At 49.0% G+C, this 20,902-nt stretch overlaps 1 protein-coding gene across 1 annotated transcript in view; it reads left to right on the top strand.

The window, feature by feature from the left end:
* Nucleotides 1-20,902, top strand: part of grik4 (glutamate receptor, ionotropic, kainate 4) — a 213,327-nt gene that overhangs the window by 1,539 nt on the left and 190,886 nt on the right. The window lies entirely within an intron of this gene.

Here is a 20,902-nt window from a genome sequence, read left to right as displayed (position 1 = left end):
TGGCTCGTGCTTGGTCGCTCCGCGTATCAGCCTATATACTTTATATTAATCATTTTCATCGTGCGCGCCAGCGCGCGCACACACACACACACACACACACACACATATACACACACACACACACAAACGTACGTCTTGAAAAGTGACATAAGCGCTTCTTTTTAGAATGAGAGATTTTTTGTCGCTACTGGAAGATCAAGACTGAGTCGCACCACGGGGCTTATCTCGCTCTTGCGGAGCTTATTACCACGTGCATGCAGAGCCAGGGACATTATTCCTGGCTGCTGTCTGATAGTGTTGAAGGTTAATTATCATCAATCACACTGTCCTGCACGGTGTGAGGGAAAAAATACCCACTCTAACAAAGTTCCATCTGGACTGCACGCTCATCTGTCTCACTGTTTCTCTTACCCTGTCTAATGTATGTAATCCTGGGCCTTTGCACAGTGCGTATTTACACACTTAGTAGCCTGTTTGCAGAGACATTTTAAACAACACCATCTTAATACGCACTGTGTGTATATATGCATCTGCTCTTCCATGTGACATTTAGCAAAATATGTGCCTAAGGTGGCTTAACCGAAGGCTGATGTATTAAGCACTTAAGTCATGGGGTTTGTTATTTGTTTTGTGGGCTTCTAGAGTTTTACTGATCTTACCATATATATATATATATATAGTGTGAGTGTGTGTGTGTGTTGTGTGTGTGTGTGTGTTTGTGTGTGTGTGTGTGTGGTGTGTGTGTGTGTGTGTGTGTGTGTGTGTGTGTGTGTGTGTGTGTGTGTGTGTGTAGTCCAAAAGCCTAAAGCTATGCAGAACCCAAAGAAGCCAAGCTGGAGGAGTACACCAAAGTCCAAACAAATGTACCTCAGTGGTTGTGTAGGGTAGTGCATAGGGATATGATGTTACAGATGCCAGCTGGTGACAGAATACTGGTGTTAAGATGCATTATCTCATCAAATGCTTGATCAATTGATGGATAGGCCATGGAGAAGCACAACTCCCCATTGTAGTGAAGGTTAACTAGACCGCGGTTGCTATCAGTCAGTATCTGAGAGATAGTGCTGTCTCCCCAGAATTGAAACAAGAGCATCATTCAACGGTTTGACCATCTCGGGCCACTGGTAGGACGTCTGCCAGTTTGTAGAACTCACATGGGGGCCCCGTCTCCTTGGAAACCCCCCTTTCGCTCTTTTTTTATAGTACTATTTTTTCTGCCAACCCTTGCACAAACACAGGATCACATACACATACAGAGCAAGTGTCCCAAATTAAACCAGCCTGAGCTGAACAGGCAAGCGGACTATTCTGAAATTCGATTTTTTTTTTTTTGTTGTCACTTTCATGTCTACATGTCAGTTGGTCCGGCTGTCAGAATGTCCTGCGAATGTTGATGATTGCTTGAAGTCATTCCAGTCCCAGTATGTGTTTAGGGTCTCCATGTCCCAGTGAACACAGCTGGGCTCCAGTCTGAAATTTTGTTTGAATTCCTCGGCCGCAGTGGAGTGAGCGCACCGTCTGAACTGCGCGCCCTCACCATGTCCTCGCAGCGCGTTATCGATTCTGCGCAGACGCTAATGTTGGACTGCGCATGTAAAAAACAACAACAAAAAAACCCAAACCCCTCTTCCATAGCTGCCAAGGGGCGCCGTGGCCGGTTCAGATCTTTAACTGCTATCGCCGCAGATCAGCTCCGCTGAGGTGGACTCCCAAACACTCCTTTTTTTTGCACAGTTCCATCCCTGTCACGCTGTTCTTTTGGTGTTCTTATTCCGCAGGCGTGCCTCACTCACACAACCACGATGAAGTGCACAGCGACTTATTCTAATGCACTACTCTGTGGTTAGGCGCGGGGTTGGAAATGCTGTCGGAGCACAGAGGGTTAGCTGCAAGCTATGCCAATAAGGGTGCACTCGTTTTCTAACCAAGCTTCGAGTTTAGCATTTAGCAGAGGGTTTTATTGGTGCTCATCTGTCTGCTGGTGGCAGTTAAAAATATCGTTCGTATGTTGGCCTTAAAGTGTACAGCTTTCCAGGGGTTTTCAAGAAATTACAGGTCTCTCTGAATTGCTGTTTATTGATTTATTTTATCTTTACTTATCTTGTCATTGTCATTTCTTTATAGCCACCTCAGGTAAAGTGCTGCTATGAGTCAAAAGCTTCGTCATTCTCCTGAACATCAGAAATAAAGTCTTTTTTTTTAAATGAAGTTTAGTACAGGATGTCCGTGTACTAAAGGTTTTGTGGAGGCTGCCTCCACAAATTAACTATAAATAAACCATGATGGGACTGAGAACTATTCGGAGCTATTCGCATATGTTTCCAGATGGACAACTTGTTGTTCAAAGCCTGGAGGTCATCCACTGGTAGTATTACACAGAAACACACCATCACAACAGAAACATCAGAGGCGATAACAGATGCACACAGCTGTTTACCCCAGACTGCCTGAGCCCTGAGGACAAACCTATTCACAGCCTGATCTAGAAAAGATAGGCCCCGTAGGCGAGAGGTACTTATTGATTTCCGTGAATTCTGAAGTGCTGCGGCTTTGACTTTCACAATGCAAAATGACAGACAATGAAATATTAATTAAATGCATTCAAAACTGATATCTTGATATTTGGCAAGTTGCAGCACTGTTTTGGGGGCCTTGCCTGATAAACCCCAGAGCAAGATCCTAGCCATCCATCACACTAATGCACATTGAATGCTTTGAAACTCCCCAAATGGCATTTATTTAAAAAGCCATAATTTTAGTGTTGTCATAACAGTATCCTTTCACCATATTATTGTGCAGTATTTCTCCACAATCATTGCTTGGGGAATAATATGTCCTCCAGAGCACTAAATGGCAGAAAGATATTGAGTAATTTTGGGGAATACTGTCATAACACTTGGCTGTATAGGCGAGGCTCTGTTGTGGTCACCCTGTGTTTTATTTTCATTCGTTGTTTCACTAGTTTCTCCATCTAGACGTGCCTGGAAATGAGCTTGGTATGAATCGGTTTCCCCGCGAATTCCTTCAGGCTTGTAAAGGTGGAGGTGTGGCTGGGAGTGTTTGGGGGTGGCCTGGACACCTGTGTAGGCACTGAACCTGCTACACGTACACTGTTAAGGGGGCTGCCTCCGCAAACACACCTGTCCTGCTCACAGGGACAAACCCACAGGAGCCAGATGGCCCACATTGATCAGGTAGAGTCTCCAGCACTGCTGGGATCTGTCACGTCCTTAACGGGGCACGAAAGACCGGTTTCTGGACGTTTGCTCCCATCCTGGCGTCCCTGGCAGGAGCCGCCGGCCCTTCCGGGACTAAAGCGTGAGACTTGGCAGTACTGAGCGCCTCCACTTCTCTCCACCTCATTATCACGTTCGGCGCCGAAGCTTTCTGATTGGCCAGCGTACGAACGCTACGTGGGGTGATTGACGGGCCACTTGAACATGGGAGCGTTCCTGCCTCCTTTTTAATCCTGCCGAACCATGCTGCTGATAAGAGATTCTGAGATTAAGTTTGGAGCAGGCTGACCTTGCGAGGGATTGTAGTCCACAGGAGCAGCAGGCTTCGTGGGTTTGCTCCAGCATGGAGCCTCTCAGTACATCCTTTAGCGTGCATTTCACTCATTGTTACGAGGTGATGATCCCACAGCCTGCCCGTTTCCCACCGTACGGAGAGGCAATAAGATCAACTTTTGCTGTTTTAGGTCTTTACTAATGTCCCTGAAGTAAAGAATCACACTAAACGATGATGTATCGCTCAGGGCTCTTTTTTAGACCTCTGTGAATTTAAAATGTTGTCCATACAAGGGGTGAGGGATCTGTTTTTTTGCCGTGTAAGCCCCATAAAAGACACAGGCTTAAAATGCCTTTTTATGGGGCCGATACCTCGGGCCTCATAAGCAGGTGGACGTCAGCTGCGGAGATATTGTGCTGACGTAACCGTGTGCATTGGTGTGGCACTGGCCCCATGAACACACTGCAGCCTCAGACGGAAGCGGTTGGGCTTTGTCTGCTCCATCTGAGCTGCACTAGAGCCAGGGAGATGGGCATTCCCACTCGGAATAATGACACCACCACTCGAGAGAACGAGCAAGCTGTGGAGTGCTTCACCACAAGATGCGCCATTCCGGCGCGGCCCTGAATTTCTCTCCCCTGCCTAGAATGTATCAACGTGGTCGAGAGCGGGCGCGAGGGAGGCAGTGCGTTTAGCAGAACTACCACTTGTGATCACAGGCTTGTGAAAGTAACAGACAGCGCTTCAGAGCTCACCCGGCGGAGTGTGTAGCGCGAAGGGGGTAACAGCAGTCAGGACTGTGGTTTCCAGTGAGCACACACTGTTATACTGATAAATAGGGTCTGGATAAGAGCATCCGACAATTGCTGTGACTGTAAATGTCTAGAAGGTTCCAAGTCAGGATCTCCAAGCATGACAATATTTTAAGTCTTGCTGTGGATATTGAATGCTTCCACTGGTTTTATATTTTCATATATACATGCACAATAACATTTTACCAAGGTTTAAAGCTTGTGACCTTTTTTTTCCTAAGACTAATTCTAGTTTTATTAGTCTGGTATTAATAATGCTCATGGCTGTAAGTGTCGTTTTTTTCATGGTGGAGAACATTATGACGATATTATTCTGGCCCTGTGGGCACCGGGGCCTGACGGGGCCCTTCTGTGATCAGCCTGGACTAAGAGTGCAGAGGAACCAGCACTCTGCTCAGAGCTCGTGACTCGCCAGGTCTCACAGAGCAACAGGCGGGGCTCCCCCAGGTCTCACAGAGCAACAAGCTGGGCTCCCCAGGTCCCCCCATGCAACAGGCGGGGCTCCCCCAGGTCCCCCATGCAACAGGCGGGGCTCCCCCAGGTCTCACAGAGCAACAGGTGGGGCTCCCCCAGGTCCCCCATGCAACAGGCGGGCTCCCCCAGGTCCCACAGAGCAACAGGTTGGGAGGAGCGGGAGGTTGGGAGCACCAGCACAGTGAGCAGCCTGTCGGGAGCCAAGGCTCTTATTTAGTGCCCCTCATCCTCTTATCATGCAGCCCCTGAGCACACCTGTGGAGGTGTCACTCAGGCATCATTTATTAGGCCTGCCATGCTGACACAGCCACACAAGAAGGCCATTCCACTCGGCTGACGCGACCCAGGAAGACGTGAGTTGGGTGTACCCTCTTGGGATAATTGCACTGACCAATCAAGTGGCTGGGAGAGCAGTTCTACTACATGACAACTGGTCTGTTGACTGAGCAGTGAGGCGCAAGTAAGCCAATTGGAGGAGAGAATGGAGGCACGTCAGACTGGCTGATGTGTTCGCTGCCGTGGGTCATTGGTTTTTGGACGCACAATATATATTCCGAAATTATGCATTCCAAGCATTCCCTCTGACCAAGGCAGCGCCTGTCCCTGGATGCGTTTCTCCATCGAGCCGGAAACCACTCCCCTATCTCGTTTTCAAATACATGTCAATCATTTCCGTCTAGCATGTCAGATAACTGCAGGGGCGTGTCAATGTGGGATTTGCTCCTGTCATTCAAACCTTTTCGCAGCATTCATTGCGAATGGCACCAATCAGATTCCCTCCATCAGTTCTACTGAAGTTTATACTTCATCTAGATGTTCTTCTGGAACCCATGAAAGATGGACTCAAGACTAGCTTGGAATTAATGCTAAACTAACAGTGCGATGTCTTTAACCCTGGCATTAAACAGTACCTATTATATCCTTTGGAAAGGACTGTGTGTAAAAAGGCACTTTTTAAAAAAAACTGCCCTTAAATGTTTGCTACATCTTTATACATCTTTATTCTCAATTCTGCACCACTATGAAAGAGATGAATGATGTTCAGCCGGTAAATCCTGTGACGAATTTAACTGGATGGCTGAATTCAACAATTAGAAATTCATTAGTCATGGAATTTGTGCGCAAAAAAAGAGTGTCATCCAGTGAAGCCGCTGATCTTAGATCAGAACCATCACCCAGGCAGTTAGTCAAATGTACTGGTGTGCATAATTAGATGTACTCTAAATTGATCAGAGAGAATTTGTGCCTGTTCCTTTTAATACTTCTGAAAGTCAACATGTTTAAATTAATAGACATCTAAAACGTATTTACGTTTTGAACCCCCGTTTGTTTTTTGTGAGTTTGGTTTTATTTTCTCCATGAACGCCCAGTTTCGTTGCCCGTGCAAGGCTTGTGATGTCATGTGAAGAGTGAGTCATCGCTTCTATGCGTTTTGCTCGCGTGCTGTTGCTGATGTAAGCGCGGATCAGAGGAGACCACCCTGCCACTAAAACACTCAGTTAAAACATCGCCCGCTGAAATGCGGCTTTGGCTCAAGAAAATGAATGTTATTTGTTTTAATTGTGCTATAATAGGCTGGCAATTAACTTGTAAAAATGTGCATTTAAATGGCTATAAATTAGAAGGAGTTACCTGCAGCTAAATATATGCAAATTATGGCGGCAGAACCCTGGGCTTGGTGGGAGGGGTTACAGATATACTTCTGCGGTTTGAAATCTCTCGTGGAATCTGTCGAGGAGGCGTGTATTATTCTCCCCCCCACGCTGTGCCTCATGTGTCCTGATTATGCTAATGTTGTTTTCCCCTTATTCATCCATTTATTCGTACGGAGAACAGGGATGAGAAAATGTCGGGACCGATTGTCCTCGTTTTCATCATTCCCTTTTCTCTTCTCCATACAGTACTTTTGCGTTTGAGCCGTTGCACGAGGGTGCTGGTGCACCAGTGCAGAGTGCAAGCTCCTTATGTCCTAAACTGTGATCTGAACGGCCCTCGGGAAACACCCCTGTCAGACGCCATGTGTGGGTAAAAGGGAAGTTATTTCCACATCTTTCTGTGTCTGGTCTGGGAGCATGCACCGGCGCGCAGGCCGTTCCCCTAGACAAACAGGGAATAGGAGATAAGTGGGTGAATCCCGGCAAGAAACCACTATCTCTCTCCTCACTTGGTGAACGCCTGCTCCAGCCACACCTCCCAGTTCCTTGCACCGAGCCCCTCGCGGGTTCTTCTCCCCCCCCAACCCCCTGCAGGTGCTCCTTCCGCACGCCATCATCTTACATAGTGAACACTTCAGTATCTGTGACATGGGGAGTCAGCTCAGAGCAAGGTTGGCGGTGAGTAATCTGAAATGATGTACCAGCTTTTGGAGGAGCTGTCCAAGGTGCTGAGCGTCTCTCCTGCACCCCTGGCCGAGGCTGCGTCTCTCCCTTTCCTTGATGTCGGTTTTACCGGGGCAAGTTCAGCTCAGGCGGTCTGGGCGAGCTGTAACTCGGAGCAGGGCCCAAACAGCAGTTGGGTGCGGGTGGGCAGCCCTGCCGCGTGGGTGGGCGCTGTGTCTGCGATCCGACCCTGGCCCAGTCTTCCCTGCATTCCTGGTGCCGTGGATGCAGGCACCTTCTGCTCAGTGTTACCAGAAGGGAAAGGAGTCAGCTTGGACCCCTGGGTCCCTCTCGCTCCCATAAGCATGTCATTGTTCTACTAATTAAGGTAACAAGCACTAAAGCAAGAGGCTGTATAGGAGTCGCACACGCAATTAAGCCTCAGTCTTGTGAAATGAGTTAATCGGTAGGAGGGCAGGAGCTGGGAGACAAGAACCTCGTGTGTGTTCTTCAGGATCCACCTGATCTGGGAGTGACGAGGAGAGCAGAGAGCCGGTCCTCAGACCTCCTGTCTGTCCAGCCTACCGCAGCTTCATGCTGACCCCTGACCCCTGCTGTCTGTTCAACCTACCCCGGCTTCGTGCTGACCCCTGACACCTTCATGTCTTCCAAACCCGCTCCTGGGGATCACCCGTCATGCGCTACTCAAGAGCTCGTATGCTAACTACGCGTGTATTTGTTTCAAGCCCCTACTCTTCTGTGTCATTGTGTTAATTAAGATGTTGTACTATCTCATTTATACATATTACAGTGAGGCAGGTGGATGGCGGGGTATGGCCTCATAAGCTTTCAGGAGGTCATGTTTGTGCATCTGCTAACTCATTTATTAATAGTAATAACTTGTCTGGCATCACAGGAAATGTTATTCTTACTGGGCACCAGTAAGCCAGGCCCAGTCCAGGTGCTGTCCGTGGTCCATGTTCTCACGATCTATGATCAATAGAAATGACTTTAATTTAATTTTGAGTGCCTCTCAATTTGTTAAGTCATCTGGATGGGATACAAGAACCTCCATTAGCGTTGTGTTAGTCCGTATGAATCACAGGGTCAGCGATTTTCTGCTCGGTCTCTCATTCTCTGTAGCCTGTCAAACTTGTTAACTGTGCAGTCACACGTCACATCAGTTTGTGCTTTGGACAATAAAATTCATATCTGGCACTCAGATCTCCCAGAACCCTCTGCCAGGCCCTGGAGACCAAGCATCTGTTTCCTGGTAGCAGCGCATGGATGTTTTGTCCAGGCTGCACTGAATCTGAGCTTTGGTTTGCCTTCCCAGAATATGCCTGTCCGATGGAGGAGCTCCGGCATAGAGATTCCTCTGGCAGTGGGTGTGAAACCACAGAAGCCATGCAGAGATCACGTAGAGGAGGGAGTAATCTGCCACTCACACACACACACACACACATTTATATTGTAGCTCTGTTTTTTAATGCGGGTTTATTACATGTGGGGTGTGGATGAAATTGGAGCAATAACAGAGGCTATGGGTCACGCCAGCCGTGGCAACGAGCCAAAACTATGTTGTCTAGGAATTTTATCTTCAGTTTCTCAAGCATTGCACTTAGGTCAGGTTCCATCTCACCCTCGGCTGACTACCACTCATAAAAGATGTTTGGGGAATGAGAAGGCTGGTGAGAAGCAGAGAGATGTCTTTCCCTCTCTGGTTGTGGCACAAGACGAGGACCTGAGCTTGGTCCTTCCAGTTTGGGCAGAAGTACCTGTGCTTGTTCTTACACGCTGTGGCTCAAGAGTTTGTTTTAAGTGTTTGATTTGGGTCATGTGTTTGTTTATTGTTGATGAATAACTAAAGAAAACAACCTGTTTAAATATGCTGTTCTTTTTGGCATTTGCATGAGAGCATGTGTGGTATGTGACTCAGAGGGAGACGATTGTTGCTGTTGAGTTAACAAGATTTCAAGAATGTGTTGCAATTAATAATATTTATTGTTCTGCTGTGGTAGGAATGCATGCATTTTTAAATTTATGTGTAGTAATTTTTCACTAGATAGATATAAATATGAAATATGTTTGTTAACTTCGAGCTTCTGTCTTGTTTCCATTACCAACCTTGGCAGAGATGTCAGGTCACAGTACTGGCCTGCTGCTAATCTAAACGTGCCCATATTTGGTTTTGCTCTTGTTATAAAGCGGGTCATTAATTTCACGGCGGTGCAGGGCCTGACACACCGCTCGCCCATGGGGGAACGTGGCCACGGCGTTCTGCTGTCATTTTTCTCCCTTCCGCCACAGTCTCTGTTCTCTGCTGTACAAACAGCCTGTTCACCGCCACGTGCCTTCCTTCCAGCCGAGAGCTCGTCATTCACATCGGGGTCAGGCGCGCTAAGTCCCCCACCCGAGGTGCAGCTCCCCTCCCATGTCAGATCCCATCAGTCACCTGCCGGACAGGTCTGTTACCCTACAATCAAACCCCAAAGGTTACACACACCCTGCCCGGCAGCAGATGGCCTCCAAACCAAGCCCTGGGTGGGGCAAGGTAGCAGGCTGCCAATCAGCCGTTCGCTACAGCAGGCACTCTGACATTTCCTCTGCGAAGACTCACTGGTCTGCTTACTGTCTCGTTGATTTTCCGTTCAGTGTCGGTGAAGAACTAAATTGTCCCATAATGGAGAAGGCGGGGAACTGGAGCTGCTTGTTCAGCTCTTTACTGACAACAACATACTTTTTTTTTTTTTTTTGGCACCTTAAAAAGGGAATCCCACCAAAATTGTATTGTGCTTGTTCAGTGTTATTTTACAAAATAAAATGTTCCACGAATATACTAAATTTATTGTTGCAAGTTAGCATTAAAAATTTCAACCTGCTGCCTGTATTTAAATGAACATATATAATGTATATTATATGAGCTTGTATGAAAGGTTTTTGTGCTAATGTCTGTTTCTTGGTTGAGTGTTTGAATTAGGAGGATGCTGTGGTTGAAGATGTGTTGTTTCAGAGCTTGTATCTCAGGCATGTACCTACACACCATCAGCGGAAAGCCTCCAGAAAGAATTTGGCTAAAAATGCAAGCATAGCACTAGAGAAATGTTCAAATATGTTTCTGTTTGTACTCATTTTTGGTGTGAGGATTATGAGAGCAATACATCCGTTTCAAAACGTTTGTTGCGGGAAGCGTGACAACATGGTTGTTAGCTTGTTGTTGTTGTTGTTGTTTACATTTTTGTTTGTTTGTTTTTCTTTTCTTTTTTGTCATTTTATATTTGCACACAGAGCAAGGAGGTTCAGTGTGCCAAGAGCAGTCACGTCCATATACACATTAGGTAGAGGTTTAGTGGATAAGACCAGACTGAAGCAGAGATATGACATCAGGTCTTTGTTCTCCATAAACAACCCATCACTGTTTCTGAGGGATGGAACAGGGTTGATGCTCCAGAGAGTGACATGCTTACTGCTAAAAGTCAAACACCTTATACGGTCTCAGAGCAATAAAGAAATGAATTTGTTTTGGTAAAATTTGCCTTTCATCTTGAGTGAAGTTTGTGTAGTCAGGTCAGCACGAATGGCGAAACCAGTGGGGTGGACCTCGGCATCACGTCACCGTCAGTCTCTACGTAATGGTGCATCATACCAGTAAACCTTCCAAAACAGGAACACAGCCAGCCCTGAGACTTCCAAAGATCCGTGTGGAGCACCGATGGCAGAGGAAAGAAAGCCTTCCAGGGATAACGTGTGATGACTCATTCTCGTCTGTCTGGCTTTAGGGATGATGGTGGGTTTGGGCTACCGTGCAGACGACGCCAGTCTGTTTATCCAATCCCTTTTTTTTGTTTCATGTTTGTAAATGTAGATTTATTTGACCCCATGAGGTGCTTTTTATGCGCAGTCTGACTGGAAAGAAAGCGTGCACACGTGTTTACCTCCAGAACAGATGTAGGACGGCGAGCAGAGAGCCAAGCCGAGGCCTAGGGCTGCACTAGAGCTGTCTGTGTGGGAACGTTGAGTGATTAAGAGGCTTGTAATTAGAAGCTCATTACTCACTGTATAATGCACAGTTTGTGTCTTCGCCAGCGTCAACCTCTGTGTCAACGTGAGACAGAAATCAAACAGGTTGACTGTCAGCTTCCGGTGAGCACCAGCTGCCTCTTCCAGCTCCCGCCTTCTCTGACCTAATAGAGATAGTTGATGATGGCCTAATCCTTCACTGGACTCTCATGACCTTTGCAGCAGACACAGACAATTTCATGGTTTTTTTTTTTAGTTAATACATACAATGAAAAAGCGTTTTAGTGTTTATCCTCTTTGCCAAGATTGCTTAATTCAAACTAAGCTGCAGTATTGTGTCCGAGTGGATGCTTCCCCAGGACTGTGACTAGGCGTAATGTTGCCTCATTCTCCTCTCTCTCTCTCTCTCTCTCTCTCTCTCTCTCTCTCTCTCTCTCTCTCTCTGAGAGGTATTCTTCCTTCATTCCCTTGGTGTGGTGGTTTCCTTCCAGGTGCAGTTGAATGACTCAGCACTCCTGTCGCAGGCGTCCGTGGCTCCGAGGCGTTCCGTAAAGTAACGCGTCCACCAGCACAGGACACAACGCATGTTCCTTTCACATCTTCCGTCATCACTTCACGTTTTCTGGAAGCCCCACGACGAACGGGAACAAGCCGAGGTCACGAGCGGCAGTCAGCAGCTCCCCGTCTCTCAGGACCCGGAGCATGGGAAGCGCGGAGATCTTCCCTCCTGCACTCCTCTCCACCTGTCCTGCTACCCATCAGCCCATGCTGGGTCTTGTATTCCTGCTACTCCCCCACTTCCTGCCAGCCCTCCGGCTTTGCCCAGGCCTCCGGCTTTTGAATGTAAGCACACAGACTGGATGTGTTAAGACTTCCACTGCTGTTCCCCTTATCTAAGCTCATGACTGTAATTAGAGGCGCTCCTGTTCGTGGCGCACGCGCTAATAAAAGGTATCTCACGCCTCCGCGGATTGCCCTGCCGCTGCCTGCTGTGCTCCAAGATCATGCTCTCAAGGCCAAATATCAGGGATGTTTTGTGGGTCTTGAGTAGTTGACAAATTCACTTTGTCAAGTAAACATGAAAGCCATAGTGAACAAAAGAACAACACAGCCAAAGGCAAGGCCTTGATTCTTTATGGCTGATTCTTCAGAGCTGATTCTTCAGGGTTGACATTTGGACCCGACCTGGAGCAGTTCTTCGCCTTTCTGTATTCCTGTGTTCCATTAGGGCAATTTGACTCACGCGTGATATTTGTCTCACTAGTCCTTGATTTGGGGTGATATTTAGCTGACTAGTCCTTGAATTGGGGTGATATTTGACTCACTAGTCCTTGATTTGGGGTGATATTCGACTCACTAGTTCTTGATTTGGGGTGATCTTTAGCTCACTAGTCCTTGATTTGAGGTGATCTTTGGCTCACTAGTCTTTGGTTTGGGGTGATATTTCACTCACTAGTCCTTGATTTGGGGTGATATTTAGCTGACTAGTTCTAGATTTGGGGTGATATTTGATTCACTAATACTTGATTTGGGGTGATATTTGACTCACTAGTCCTTGGTTTGGGGTGATATTTGGCTCACTAGTCCTTGATTTGAGGTGATATTTGACTCACTAGTCCTTGGTTTTGGGTGATATTTGGCTCACTAGTCCTTGATTTGAAGTGATATTTGACTCACTAGTCCTTGAATTGGGGTGATATTTTCAGGCCTCATGCATTGCAAGCATTGACACACTTGATTGTGCATTAGCTTGGCAGGCTGTCTTGTGATCTCTCTCGTTTGCATCCATAGTAATCTGGTGATCCAAACCCTTTTCTTGAAGTTAGAGTTTGATCTCAGCAGAGAACCAGGCAAAACCATAACAGTTTATAACAGTAACAACAGCAACATGTCAGAGAGATGCATTCAGCTGCCCACAGAAGTGTAATGTAATGATCCACACATTTACCACGATGGTGTTTCAGAACATTGTACTCACATTATACTAGTGACTTAGCTAAAGTTTTGCTGTACAAGACTGCTTAAAATCCAAAAGAGGAAAATAGGAAAATATGGATTAGTATTAAGGATTGTCCGTAGTTTAACCCTATTAACCTTAACTCCCCGCTAATCCCAGCTAAGCCCCCGTGTTAAAGCGCCTGCAGCTAATGTAAACATCACCACAGGAAAAAGCCTCTTTTGATTTCTGCAATTTATTACATTTTTTCAGCCCTGTATCCAAAAAGGATTATGGGTCCTGGAAAGTCTCCCTTTATGTTCACGTCAAACAGCTGTATGAGATGAAGCCACATGTCGGTGAGATGAAGGCGACGCACGGAGAGCAGAGCAGGATGGGGACTGGATGCTAGGAGACAGAGATGGAGCTTTGAGTCGAGCAGGGTCAGGGGGCTTCGGCAGGTTGTGTGTGTGTGTGTGTGTGTGTGTGTGTGTGTGTGTGTGTTTATATCGGTCTCTCCATTTTGATCCTGCCCTAGGGTTCTTTGCTCGGCTTCCTGTCTTTGCCCAGCTGTCTACCTGCATGTCAGTCATCCCCTGGCAGACAGCCGACTGACGGGCTGGAACAGGCCCGTCAGGCCGGACGCATCTCCACGGTGACTCCGTGCTGCCTCCTGCACTCCCCTTCTGCCTACGCGCATCTTGGGCACACCGAGGGACGTAACCAAGCACAGCGCCGCCCGCCTCCGGGTGGGCTTGGTTTAGCGAACGTTGCACTCCCAAGTCTAAGCTCTGCCCGCTGAATTAATGGAAGAGATATGGTCTGGATCAGCCAACATCCGTGAGTTAATTCTCCCAGTACATGCCAATTCCGTTTGGGTTCAGTTTGTGTCTCTTCAATAAAGTGTCATTGGGGCCGGTGCCAAGCAACTAACAAGAAGTGTTAATGGAACTTTGTTGTGCTGGGAGTCATCTCACGGAGCCTGGATGAAAACACGCTTGTATGCCCACGTGCATTTTTCTGTTCCGCTTCCCACCGAGGCGAAGAATATCTGTGTGTTCAGTAGTCAGCCCGGTTGACCTCGATCCGATGCGAGGCCACCTGGACCCGAGTGGCTCCGTGCAACATTGGTGCCCTGAACAAACTCCGGAATTCCGGTGCCAGAGAGAAGTGGCATGGCAGCGTAGCGGGGCAAACGTCCGCTCAGACGCCAGCCTTGTTCTTCACCTTGGAGAAGACGCCGTGGCTCACGAGGAGAGACAGCAGGAGTGGCAGTCATCCTCCACGCTTGTCCGTCTAATGTCCAGATATGACGAGGCCCAAGCCCGCGTTTACCGTTCTTGCTCCGTCTGCCTCCGTTACCGAGACAACTCAAATCTCGTTCAGATGAATCATGTGACTCTCCTGAAGAGCGAATGACACGACGGAAAGGGTAGACGAAGACAGCAGCACTGAAGGACGGGAACGCTGCGTTCTTTCTGTCTGACAGAGCCGTGGGTTCGTTTGGCGCGCCGGCTCAGAATGCAGAACGATCTCTCGGTGACGTTATTGGGCCACGCTTGCCCCCGCCCTGTAAATCCACGGCGGATCAAAAACCCGTCGGATTCCTAGCAACCCGTATCATTTTCCCACTGCCGGCCAAGGCCGAGCCGAGTTCCGAGCTAAACGCAGCAGGCTTCCAGTTTACGCCTGTCTCCTACCGCACGCCAGAACACAGCGATCCCAGCAGTAAGGCAGTGCGTCTGCTCCAGTTTAAATCACAATCTGTTTAGCGATTTCCATTATAGATAGCGGCTCATAGGTGTTTTGGGCGCCGGGGTTTGACCCCGTGACGGCGATGTATCGATCGTCCGGGAGCAGAGAGAGAGGTAAAGGAGACAGGAAAAAGAGAATAAAATGTCAGCGCTGGAACAGGGGACTTAAAGGTTCCTCTTTTAAGCCTTTGTCTCATGTGGCAATAACGGCACAGAGATCCACGACGGCCGAGGGACAGGAGTGTGCGGGTGTGTGTGTGTGAGTGTGTGTCGGTCCTCTAGGACCAGGCTCAGTTACATATGACGAATCAATGTGAGGTGCTGTGTGATGATTTATTCATCTGGAATTGGCGTCACACGGCCCGACCTGATGATGCCCCCCTCGGTGAAGACATCCATTAGGCCTGTGCGCGATGCGTCTGGCAGAAGGATGGCGTGGTGTCGTTTAGTCCCCCTCTGAGGGCCGGGGTCCCTGCTGTGTCCTGCGATCCACTGCCAGCTCGGCCCTCTCCAGCTTGTCCTTGATGGATTCACCACTGGAAAGCCTTCCCGCTGTCTCGCCGCTTTCTTGCGGCCGTGGGCCGAAGCCTGCTTCCTGAGTTCGATTGCTACTCTGCAGACATCGATATCTGATAGCTTCATAGCTGGGCTCCGCGTTCCCCGAGGCATGCGTTTGCTTCGCAAGCAGTATTAATTAAATTGTTTTGTCACTGAAATTGAAAATCTCGCCCCTGGAAGTCAGTCCATGATGAGATATGTCTGATGAGCCGTGCGTGGAAAACGAAGCTGGCATCCAGTCCGCTCAAACGCTGGGGCCAGCTCCCCCACTCCGTGTGTCTCGGAACGCTGAGAGCGGCGAATCCCTGTGTCTCGTGGTTGAGTGCGTGCGGTTAACCTGCCCGGCGCCGCGTGGAGCGGTGAGCAGGTGCAGTGCTTGAGATGAGGGGTGGGTTCATTTACCCCCCATCGAATTCCTCAAGCCTCACTTTGACCTCGTTAGCCAGGAACACGGGAGCAGTGACGCCACGCGAGTTTTCGCCATCCCCTCAACTTGACGCTGATGTCCTCTGGTACTGACTCACTCGGTGCAGTGCTGGACCTGCGGTTGTGACTTGGTACTGGATGGGTGAGACCTACGGTACTGACTCAGTTGTGCTGGGCCCTGTGGTACCGGCTCGCTCACGGTAGCGTTGCGGCTACTTAATCTGATAATCAGGTTATTAGAGATACACACCCTGACGTAGAGGAACCACTTTCGCTGTTGCAGAGAACTGCGGCGAGATGGATCAGAAGGCCGTCTTTATGCAGAACAGGCTGCCCGGCTCGGCCGTTATTGGATCGCTCTCCTGTCAGCACGCACACGCGGCCCGGATCCAGTGTGCCGTTTGGCTCATCGGTTCCATGACTGCTGATAGAAATGACTTTGTGCTCCTTTATAATTTACATTTGGGGAAAATGTTGAATTTGCAATATTTGTTCTCTTACAGCAGAAGCGTAAAGCTTGCAGACCTTGTAGTGAATAATGAATCCGGGCTGTGTTCACACGGCCCTCGTTAAAGAGAGCACCCAGGAAAGTGTGGTTGCAGGCTAAGCGAATCACAGACCCCCCGCCAGACAAATTTCATTTTCAGATTTCATGTTCAGATTAGATTTTTCAAGCCAAAACTTTTGTGGCATTTGTGGCCTCTGTGCTCCCTTCAAAAACACATTTGTTCCTTTAATAACCCACAAGATCTTTCAAATATGTCAATTCAGAAAATAAAAGACCTTTCAGAAGGTTCTGTCACTGTGGTCTGGTTGAGGACGTTAAATGTCTTTAATGGTGTCTTTGCAGTGACATCACTGCACAGGATGGGAGGAGTTGCCTGTCAAACTCACAGTGAAGACATAAGGCAATCAGAGACTCAGGACCCAACACATACACCTTTTGTGTACCATTATGTAGGCTTGTGTGTGTGTGTGTGTGTGTGTGTGTGTGTGTGTGTGTGTGTGTGTGTGTGCAGTTTTGTGTGAATTAACAGACTGACTTAAAGACGACCTTTTGGATTTGTGTCAGCGGAGCTGGGGTAATATGTGGTGGATGTGTGTGTGTGTGTGTGTGTGTGTGTGTGTGTGTTATGATGACGTTCTGCATGGTGCAATCTTGTGAAAGCCAGAGATGCAGCAGCTGGAGCTCGCCAAGAGTTCCTCTCTGTTCTCACTGTTGTTCCTCTCTTGCTCCTGCTTCATCAGGTCCTGGTTCTTCAGGATCCGTGTCCTGCAGTACATGTGGGAATAAGAGGGATGACAGGAGCTTGGAGGGCAGGAAGGCAGCATATACTGCCAAGTCCTAATCAGAATGAGGATGAGTGACACACACGCGCACACACACACACACACTCACACGCACACACACACTCACACGCACACACACACTCACACGCACACACACACTCACACGCGCACATACACGCACACGCGCACACACGCGCACACACACACACGCACACACACACGAACACACACACGAACACACACACACGCACATACACGCGCACATACACACACACACACGCACACACACACACACACACATACACACACGCGCGCACATATACACACACACGCGCGCATATGCACACGCACACACATGCACACACACATGCACACACACATACACACACGCACACACACACGCACACACACACACATGCACACACACATACACACACACACACGCACATACACACCCACACACACACACACCCACACCCACACACACACACACACTTACACCTGGCAGGCTAGCTCACTCATACTGACACTTTTAGATTCTATTCATTCACCCTCAGGCCCTTAGACAGAACCGCACTCACACATGTGCACACATGCCCACACTCACACACACATACTCACACTCGCGCACGTGCGCGCGCGCACACACACACACACACATAGTTTGTTGGCCTGTCCAGTGTTCTGAGGAGCTGGATGTCAGGTAGGATATGACAGGGTTCTAAATGTGTTCCTTAAGCAGGAACTTTCTGCAGACCCCAGAGGAGCGAGAGCTTCCCCTGCACTCATCTGCCAGGCGTCAGGGCACCTCGTCTAGAAATAATTACTTCAGTCCTGCTTCCTTTTTTCTCTTCCCTCTTTCTCCTCTGCCAAAGGTCGGTCTCGTTTGTCCACGTCCCCAGGTCGTGCCGCGTGCCACAGCAACACCCCGCGTAAGACCGGCCACTCTCCGAGTTCCGCTCGGCGTGCTTCCTGCCGTTCCACCCAACACGGCCCCTCGTCTCGCCGGCGTGTGGTGCAGCTTCCCCCTGACAGCGGCGCTTTGCGATCACACCCCAACGCGGGCCATCGGAGCGCCTCATTAGGGCGACCTAATCATTGGCACAGGGTGAGGAGAGGACAGCTAATCTGATTACACAACAGTTATTAATAGTGCTGTCGGAATGCGCAGAGGGGGTCCCGCCATCCACAATTACTTGGGGACGAGGAAGAGAGGCTGGGATGACGAGGGAGCGCGGAGATGAAGGCAAGCAGCCTCTTATTCAAATGAGCATCTGTGATACTCTCCCTTTAATCCAATCAGAGACTCTTCATCTCGACTTGCAGCTCTGTGCCTCAATTAGGCCAAAGTGCTCTGGAACGGAGGACTCAGCAACAGCCTCTCCACAAGTACCTCACGTGCTTCGAACGAGGGCAAATTGACGTGCAAGTCTTGTTCCTTTACCTTGCACTTGTGTTTAATCACCTCTTAAGATTTAAAAAAGAGAGAGAGCTAGATTAGACCCTGCGGCCTCTCCTGGGGGGATGTGGTACTGCATGGGGACATTCCACCTGAGGCTCGTGGCGTCCCAGAGCTCTCCACGGTCGCCGTGACGCTGCGCAGGCGGTAGTGGGAGGAGACGTACCTTCAGCCTCCAGCACGGCTGCGGCCCCCAGGTGTCAAGTGACCGCCCGGAGCGCCTGGGAGGGATTTGGAGGGCGGGATTCCTGCTGTTGGCCCCTCCCTCCGTTCAGTGGGCTCATCAGCATGTCTTATCAGCGGCCGTCTAAATGCTCGCAGGGAAGTTTGCTCCGCACACAACCATGCATCCCCCCCCCCCCCCCCACCCTGCGGTTGCTTTGATTTCCCGCTGATGACACTATCCGTAGCGTGATACTGTCACAGACGTGATGTGACGAGAGTAGAAGAGGTCATATGAATGTTCCATCTGTCGAACCTTTCAAACCAGGTTTCAAGCTCGTCGTGAACTGGGATGATGGGTAACGTCGAGATCGTAGACTACCCGAGACCGTAGACCGCTCAAGATTGTAACCTTTGAAAGAATAGCGATTCACAGGTGCGTGTCTGAGGGCTTCGGTTCCCTGAGAGTTGACACTACTGTGTCTCCGATGGCATCTTGATGCGCCCCTGCAGAAGGCCCCAGATACGCTGCCGAATCCTGTCCGGCTGAATTCCGCATCGGTGCGGCTGAAAGAGTCTTCGTCGTTGGCAGAATCACGAGCGTGGCTTCATCAGCGCTCCCCTGTGGCCTGTCACACAGCGCACGCAGGCCTGCTGATGTTTGCCCTAAAGTTACACCCTTGTCCAGACATGTCGGCTCCGTCGCGTCCATCGCGTATGGCCGCGGTTTGCCTTTCATTTCCTTTACACGCCGACTCTTTGCTCTGACATGAGGATTTCACGACAATTTCACGGTCACGCTCCCAAGAAGACGTGCTGCACGCCCGAATGCTCGCCTGATATTTAATATAAATATTAATTTAATATTTCTGCCATCGCTACTGTTGGAAGCGCACATATGTGTTTAGTGAGGGAATAATCGGTATGAAATTCTGCCTGGAATTCCTGTTATCATCGCTGTGGGCCTTTGCAGTGTATTATGGCGGAACACGGGGCCTCTAACTGTGTTGAGGTGCGTGTGAATATCGGCCAAATCACAGGCGGCTGATTGGAAAATCATTAGGAAACTGAGCCACTGACCAGCCTTCTGTGTTTAGCACCGTAAGTGAGAGAAGGACCGACATAAGAGTCAGACGTTCGTCAAGTGTCATCACGCTTGGATTGTCTGCAGCCCCCTGATTGTCCACAGCAACCTGTGGCAACACACCTGCCTGGACGCTGTGTGTGTGTGTGTGTGTGTGTGTGTGTGTGTGTGTGTGTGTGTGTGTGTGTGTGTGTGTGTGTGTCGCTTCTGAGACCCAGCAAGACAAGTGCGTCTGATTGGGCCGTCGCTGTGTCGATTAGCGTCCTGGTGGTGTCTTATTGCCGTGAGACTTTTGTTCAAAAGTCCCGTCTGCGTTGTTGATGATTTCTCTTCCAGTTATGTGGATGTGTGCGTTCAGCTGCTGAGATTTCGAATCCTTTCCCTTGATTGTTTTAATAACAATAATTTTACTGGTTTTGTATATAGTGTAATATTCAGGTTTTATTTAGTGCTGTATTTTATCACATAAATTTGCTAATGAATGTGATGTGGTTAATGGCAGAGACACCAGGACATTACTGTCCTCTGCCATGTATTTACAAAGACACAAAGACCTTGGCATCTAGGGAGGTTCAAATGGGTTGATTAAGTGTAACTCAGGCCTGCTATTAACAACACACCCCAAACCTTTGCTGAGTTGCCGTCAGTCTGCTTCCACGCGCTGGCGAACAAAGTGCACACGTTCGTGAGCCCCCGGAACAGCATGTTGCGTTATCCACCTCATATTTGGTCTGAGAGATCGATGTGTAGCTACTGTGAGTGGAGAAGCGGACGCTCGGCACTAAATCCAGACAGGAGCCTGGCGTAACTCTCCTGAGAGGTAACGTGTTTGTTCAGACGCCTCCATGATTAGCGCTCTGTGGAGGAATGGCTCCCAAACACTCCTCGTTAGACGGCTCTGTGTTTCTCCACTCTGTGTTTCATGACTCTCTTCTGCACTCTCATCTTCTGTGCACATGCAGTCGACTGTGCGCCTGGAGACCAGTCAATGATGGCAGCGTTTTTGTGGCGCTGTGCTACCCGACACCCCCAGCTCTGATCCTGAGACAGTAGCAGCAGCCTGGAGAGGGTGTTCTGGAGTTTACTCCGCCTGCTGCAG

The sequence above is a fragment of the Electrophorus electricus genome, chromosome 15 (genome assembly GCF_013358815.1).
Source record: "Electrophorus electricus isolate fEleEle1 chromosome 15, fEleEle1.pri, whole genome shotgun sequence".
NCBI lineage: Eukaryota > Metazoa > Chordata > Actinopteri > Gymnotiformes > Gymnotidae > Electrophorus > Electrophorus electricus.
This window is presented reverse-complemented; position numbering and strand designations above follow the sequence as displayed.